Source organism: Microtus oregoni, unplaced genomic scaffold (genome assembly GCF_018167655.1).
Source record: "Microtus oregoni isolate MIOR12 unplaced genomic scaffold, Mior012 000004F_ref0000308, whole genome shotgun sequence".
NCBI classification, from domain to species: Eukaryota; Metazoa; Chordata; class Mammalia; order Rodentia; family Cricetidae; genus Microtus; species Microtus oregoni.
Window position 1 is genome coordinate 56,636,891 of NW_024543063.1, and position 7,410 is coordinate 56,644,300.

The window sequence follows — 7,410 nt, forward strand, 5'->3', positions numbered from 1 at the left end:
ACTGCCTGGAGCCCGGCTCCACCTGCTGCTCTGTCTCCTGGCTTAGCCTCAGTCCGCGTGCACAGCGGTGTGAGAGGCACCTGTCCCTGCCGTGAGGATCCCATGGGAAGATGCTAAAGCCCCCTGGACAATGGCTGACACATGCTTCTGTGCCCCATAAATGTCCCCCATCCCCAGTGCAGAGCAGAAGGTAAGTCACCGACATCTGGCCGGCAGCCTTTTATGTGCTCAGTGCTGTTCCTGCTGTTAATGACCTGGCAGAAGTCATTCTTCATGGCAGCGTGAGTGTGCAAGGTCACTGCTCCAGAGCACACCCCAGCAGCATCCTGGGTAGCCTTACCAAGCCTTGCAGAAAGCAGATGGGAAGGATGGAGAGCCGACGGCCTTGCCTAGGCTTTGGTAAATCTGTGGCAAGCCAGGAGTGATGACTGTCACCCTGGCAAGAGGCTGGGTTAAGGGGACGGAGAGTTCAAGGCCAACTGGGTTGTGCCGAAGACCCTGACTCGGCTAGGTCTCAGTGAGGTCATTCTCAACTTTGTGTCCTCTGGTCACGGTCAAGGCTAGCCTTCTAGGTTCTTCCACACAGCGTCACCCACCTGTGTCCAGTCTAGAGACAGGAAACCTCGCTGCGGTCTGAGTGGTTGCCACGCAGTAGTACTTCGGTTCTTTGAAGCTGGAGCCTTTCTCTGACCCTTAGTCAGTAAGGGAGAATAAGAGGTCCATCCTGAAGTGTTCCCCAGAGAGTAGCAGAAGAAGATGGGGGGGGGACTTTTGGAAGACACACTCATGCCAGCAGATCCAAGGGCAATATCTGTCCCCATTTTATAGATGGAGACACTGAGAGCAGGCAAGAGAGATGCACAGCTCCACTCTGAGTCAGTGCCATTGGGCCACGTCCTCAATGTTCCGTGACACTGCTTTGGAGTGGCCCTGTCCCTTGAGGTGACGTCTGAGTCACATCTCCAGCCCCCACCCCCACCTCAGCCTGGAGACAGCACTCATGGTGAGCCCACTAGACAGACACAGGAAACTGGGGGAAACCAAATGTCACATATGGGCTTCCAACAGAGATGCATCGAGGGGAGTTAGCACGGAGAAAGGGTTTCACCCACACAGGGGACTCACTTCCCACCCCTCCTCTACCAGGGAAACTCCACCTGCCCTCTCCCAGCACCCTACCCACCCATAGGAAGTTAGTCCTTAACCCTGGCAGCCCCACGGCCCCACATTCCTTTACCCGTAGGAGCGTTCAGAGGAGCTCCCTGGACCACTTCTGAGCACCAGGTCGCTTCCAAACCCTGCATCTCAGGATGCATTTGGATTGCATCAGGGTTTGTGGACCAGGAGGCTGAGACCGAAATGTAACTGCATTGCCCAACGGGGCCAGCAGCAGGTTCTGAATGGACTACTGGTCCCTGGCTTATCTACATCATGAGGTTTCATATCTGATGTATTTCATTTGTTCATCCAACATTTTCCAAGTGTCAAACTGTTCTCTGTGGGGCCAGACAAACACTATGCATGTTTTTACGGTACTCGTGCCTTGATGAGGAAGTCAGGTACAGAATTGTAAAAATTAGAGAAACCCCGTAAATATAAGAAAAATATTTACATATAGTATAAAAGAGTGATCATAGAGTGTATGAAATCATGAACACACGTTACCTAGGAAACCAGGGAAGCCCTCTCAGAGGAGGGAAAGAGACAGCGGCCCTGAGAAGAGTGGACCCAAGGCACATGGGATGACTCAGAAGGGGCGTTAGCACAAGTGTAGGGAAACTGAAGGCTGGTGAGCATGGGGGGAGCTGGGGAGAGGACCACTCCCTCCCGGGAGAGACACCAACTCCAGTCACTCAGGGAAGCTGGAAGGCAGGTGGCCTTAGGCCTAGCTGTCCTGAGCAGGCCAGAACTGGCCACTCTGCCCTGAGTCGGTGCAGAACTAGGAGAGGGTAATGACAGGCTCTAAACATTGTTCCGGCCTGAATGGGTATTTTCATTTACACTAAGTGGGATGAAACCTGGCGGAACTGTCCTCTGTTGCCAGCAACACAAACTTCTTTTCCTGAGTCAAGATTCTAGGTTGCTTGGACGATCATGTCACTGTTTCCGTTGTCAGTCATTATTCCTGATGACGGTGGCGGCTAAAGACCTGGCAGTCACCGAATGCGCCTTATTTAACATTCTCTCCTCCACTTCCTTGAATTCATCCAGATGATCGGCGAGCTAATGGCCGCAGCCTGATTCCCATCTCCTTCAGATTCCCATACCTCAGCTCCTCACAGACAGCTTGAGCAGACCAAGCTTGGACCTCAGAACCAAGGAAGATGAGGGAGGCTCAGCATTCTACAGGATTGCGCATATCCATGTAGTAGATGTCACCAACCTCAAGAGGTAGGTATGAGTCTGCCAGGGAATTAATTGTAACAAAGTACCAAAGACTGAGTAGTTTAAGGAGCCGGAATGGGTTCTTGGCTCTGGAGTCCAGAAGTTGAGGATTAAGGTTTCAATGGGGTGAGTTCCTTCTGAGGGCCCCGAGGGCCTTTACACAACTCTTCCTGGCTTCTAGTGGATGAAGGCCATCCTTGACACTCCTGGGCAGGGTAGCATTGCTTGATCTCCACCTCCCCCTTCCCTGGATGGCTGTCTGGGCCCACATTCCCTGTTTTAAAGGGCTTGACCCTAAGAGCCTCCAGCTAAGTTGATTAAATCTGGAATGATCCTGTCCACACACGCGTCACGGCATCTCGCGCTCAGGTTTGTGAACCTTGATTCCCATGACAAAGAAAGCAAAGAAAGCCAAGAACTGAACCACAGGTACAGATTATAGCCAGGTGTAACCATTAGAAAGTGCTACATTGTGGGGCATAGTTGCACACGCCTTTAGCCTTTAATCCCAGCACTTGGGAGGCAGAGGCAGGAGGATCTCTGTGAGTTCGAAGCCAGCCTGGTCTACACAGCGAGTTCTGGGACAGGCTCAAAAATACAGAGAAACCAGAAACCCTTTTTGAAAAACCAAAATCAGAAAAAAAGAAAAAAAAGAAAAAAAGAAAGAAAAGAAAAGAAAAGAAAAGGAAGTTTAGAGCTCTGAGTATTTACTACTTTGTAATTTTGTTTGTGTAATTTCATTCCTCTCCCCTCCTTTTCCCTCCCCCATCTCTCCCCCTCCTCCCCACTTCCTTCAGCCTCTTTGTGCCATCTGGTCCCAATCTTCCAGTCTCAAGCAATCCTCCTGCCTCATCCAACCAAGTAGTTGGGACCACAGACACATACCCAGCTTTAATTCTATATGCCTGTGTTACTGGAGACAGAACCAGGACCTCATGCATGCTAGGCATTCTCTCTACCGCTGAACTCCCTCCAGTTCCTATGATTTCACAGCGGCTGTTTAACAGCCAAGCCACGGATGGTCCAAACATTTCACAGTCTTGTCCACCAGCACAGGCAGTTAGACATTTACCACTGGCGTCCTCCCCTCAGCTTATCCTAGGTCCCCAGCTGGCTTCCCAGGGGCTTAGATAAGAGCTGGGTCGCAAAGTGGGTTTGAGTCTTCCGTATGTCCTCTGAGGTCTCCTCATCTCGAGAAGACCCCGAGGAAGGGATACTCTGGTAACAATGGGCTGTGACAGGGCCGTCAGGCAGACCAGCAAAGAGCTACCAACAGCCTACACATCCGGCACCAGGAAAACACTCGCCCCAGTTTTCACCTTGAAAGTGACCAGCTGGTTTATGTTGTCCCTGCTTCTCCTTGCCTGGAAAGTTCTGCATTCTAAGAATCTGCTTGGTCCTAGGCAAACCCAGACATTGGTCACATGATCATCTGTGTGGCCACAACAACACGATGCTTAGTATCGTGGTACACCCAGTAGAGAACACAGAGAACACAAAGGCTGTGTCTTCACTGGTCTCAAGAGCATTTCTCCTCCAAGGCAGAGCTGATACCCAGGGACCCTGGAAAGTTTCTACATAGCAAGGATTAGAGTATTTGAGCAAAGCCTGAGGATGGCAGAGAGATGGAGCAAGGAGAGACATTCTGAGAAGTAATGGCCAGACCCTGGAAGTGGGTTCAAGCGACCTTAAGGAGGTGATCTACCACCGGGTACCTCAGTCCTTCCACATGTCCTTCCACCATGGCAGTGCCCTGCTTCTCACAAGCTCTCAGGCAATGCCGTCAGGGTGCAGAACCATTGGGCTAGGGCTGTGGGTGCTTTTTCAAAACCACTTTAAAATTATTTCCACTGTGGTATGCAAATGATGTTTGTTGAAACAAAACTCCAGAGTACCTAGGTACGTGGCCTATCTAGAGGCGGAAACCAGATGTGGGGTTGTGGTAGGCGATGCAGTGAGGGCTAAACCCAGTTCTGAAACATCTCATTCCTTGAAACAGCTGACTCAAAAGGGAGCTGGGTCTCCCCAAGGCTAGACCAGCCCAGGCCATAACTGAACCCCAGCAGGGCTGGAGAAATGCAAGGCCTGCAGCCCTGCTCCAATATCCCAGAGAGCATTTGTGTTTTCAGAGCCTCCCAGTGCACGGCTGCTCAGTCTCAACGCCACAGCCTGACAGCAGCTGTTCACACCACAGCCTGACAGTGGCCATTCACACCACAGAAGCTTTAGCACCACGGTGCTGCCATAGCCACAGAGGAAAAGAACCTGCAGCTTAGACAGATCTGGGGGCCACAAGGGTTAAAGATCTTGGCTTTCCCATTTGTCCTGAGTTCACATTGCATCTGGTTGTTAGGAAAGCTGACTTGGTGGGCATCACTCTCAGGGGCCTCACCTTGAGTCCTGAGGAAGCCAACTCTGTTATCTCTGAAGATGAGACTCAGAGCACGGATGCCTCTTGTTCTAGAAAGTGACGGAATCCAGATGGGAGCCCAGGCCACCACTCTCGCCTACCTGTTTATCTGCTAGGATACCCTTCCTCCCAGGCACAGAAGCACCTGGCTGGGCCTGGGATGTCCTGTGCTGAGATCTCCCATGGACCTGTTTCCCTAACCTCAGTTTCTTTGTCTGTGGGTGGTGGCCACTGTACTGGGGCAAGAATTACAAACTGTGGTATCCATGGGCCAGGCAATGAAGTTGCTAGTGCAGGGGGAATGGGGCAGGCAGGAGGGGAGGGGATGAACTGGAGAGCACAGCCCCCCAGCAGCAGGGCCCAGCTCAGAGAAAGGACACTGTAGCAAATACGAGACAGTATGATCCAGTCCTCAGTCTTTGCCATATAAACTAGAGATGTGACTGTTGCATGAAAAATCCCGATCATTGAAAGTCCGGCAGTGGTGGGAGGGTGGAAAGCCTTTGGAAGTCACATGAAACCCGTCCAAAGCCAGAGCCCAGTTCTGACTTCAGCTGAGTTCTTCTACAGTCGTGCGGATGCCGATTGCTTCATGCCATTGCAGCGGACAGAGTCCCCGTGTTTCAGCTGGGCCCAAACATCCTTGCGAGGTCACCTCGCAGTTAAGGGTGTTCACATGACTGAACCCTGGACGATAAGTGGCCACTGGAAGCCGAGTCTGCACTACTGGGCTCCCCACTCCTGAACAGATGGTCTGGGCAGTGAGAGGGCTCAGGTCAAAGCTGCTGCTACCACTGACAACCTGGCTTGATCCCTGGGGCCCACACAGTGGAAGGAGAGAGCCACCTCACGTACGTTGACCTCTGACCGCTACATGCCCATGTTATGTGTGACCAAACACATACACACACAATAAATAAACAACAAACAAATAAATAAATATTTTTTAAGTTTTCAAAAGAAGTGTCAAGCCGCATATTCCTGTCCCCCACTTGCCCGTCTGAATAGAACACATGCTACTGGCCATAAACCCAGATGAAAGTCATATCCTGGGGTTGAGAGCAAAAGGAGGATGTGTATCCGGTGCCCTGCATGGCCATACTCACCCTGAACAGCCCAGACCATTCCCTGACTGATGATTACCCTGCCGCTGTTAGTGCGTAGCCATAGCAACAATCCACCTAGCGCGGGTGGAAGAACCTCCCTCGGCTGTCATATTTGTTTCTTTTTATTTAATTTTCGTGGTGCTGGGGATAGAACCCAGGATTCTATCCTGTGTGTGCTACACAAGTACTTTACCCCTGAACCAGTCACAGTTCAGAATTTCAAAACCAGAATCCTTTCTGCTGCCCACATACCCATTGTAAAGGTCAGGGTGTCAAGGCTCAGAGAGGTAAGGAGTCTAACTTAATAAGAGTCTCTCTATGCTCAGACTCACGTACAGGACCTATGCTTTTCCGTAAGATAAAGAGGCTTTGGGGACTTCTGTCCCCTCCAGCTGCTGTGTGGCCTCTGCCAATCACGGTCCTGTCTGGGCGGCTTGCCATTTAGTTCGGCCTCCTCCCACAATCTCTGACTAAACAGGTTTGAACTGGCACCCGGTGTCGAGCTTGTCATTTGAAGTACTCCTACCAGGTGACTCGGCAGTTCTTCCCCAAGAGTCTGGCCTTCCATTGACCTCAGCCACTGGCTCATCTGTCCTCTGGAGACCCAAAGCCTGTGATCTGGAAGACCAGATGTGCAGAAATCTCTGAGATAATGTGTAGGCCAATGGTGGCCATCAAAACGCCTCCTGGCTGACAGCAGGCAGCTTCATCTGCCCCTCTCAAACACACCTTCCCACGCCTCCGAGCGGCAGGTGACCTTTGCCAGCCTATACTAGGCACTCGGCTAGGACACCTATACAGCTGTGCTGAGCCCTGCAGGCTGAGAGTCGCTTATGACCTAGGGGCCAGGTAGACCACACTGACCCCACCGAGGCCAGAGCCGTTGACCTTGAACTAATCTCAGAAGCAAGGTTACAAATGCCCAGCCCAGGGTCCAGGCAGGAGCGGGTGCAGAAGCAATGCAACAACAGGAAGGGGAAGTACGCCGGCTTGCTTGAGTGCTTGCAGAAGTCGATAGCTAAAGTCCAAGGTTAATAAATCAAGAAAGAGCCGCACGTTACTTATTGCCAAGAGGCGGCCACAAAACCCAACCGCGTGGAGGAGTGAGAACCCAGACTTTTTATCACCGGCCCTTTTTATGAGTTTGGGCTTTAAGTCCATTTGTTAGAGTTGTTTGTTTAAAAGTGACCAGTGTTGGTTTGTGAGGTCGCTATGTTCTAGGACCTCTTCGGGTCTGGAAAGCCACACTCAGGGTTCCGTGTAGTCCGGTTGCATGGTCAGTCTCTCTCTCTATAAAGTGAGCAGACACACGGGGCAAATTTCTTTATCACTCTGGGTCCAAGTTCCTCCAGCTACGTAACAAGAATAATAATCCCAAGCTGCTGGTACATACAGTAAATGGCCACTGGGGGCTTCGCTCTTAGTAACCCTTAACTCAGACTATGGCTGCCTCTCTTTCCTTGCCAGGCTGGAAGGCCTGTCACTCTAGTTCAATATGGAAAATTCTAG

The 7,410-nt window shown here is 51.4% G+C and overlaps 1 long non-coding RNA gene across 1 annotated transcript; it reads left to right on the forward strand.

The window, feature by feature from the left end:
• Positions 1-5,711, forward strand: LOC121446703. The gene is made up of 3 exons (XR_005974116.1): positions 1-190; positions 2,212-2,391; positions 5,366-5,711. It is a non-coding gene; the product is annotated as an uncharacterized LOC121446703 (long non-coding RNA).
• Positions 5,712-7,410: the final 1,699 nt, after the last annotated feature.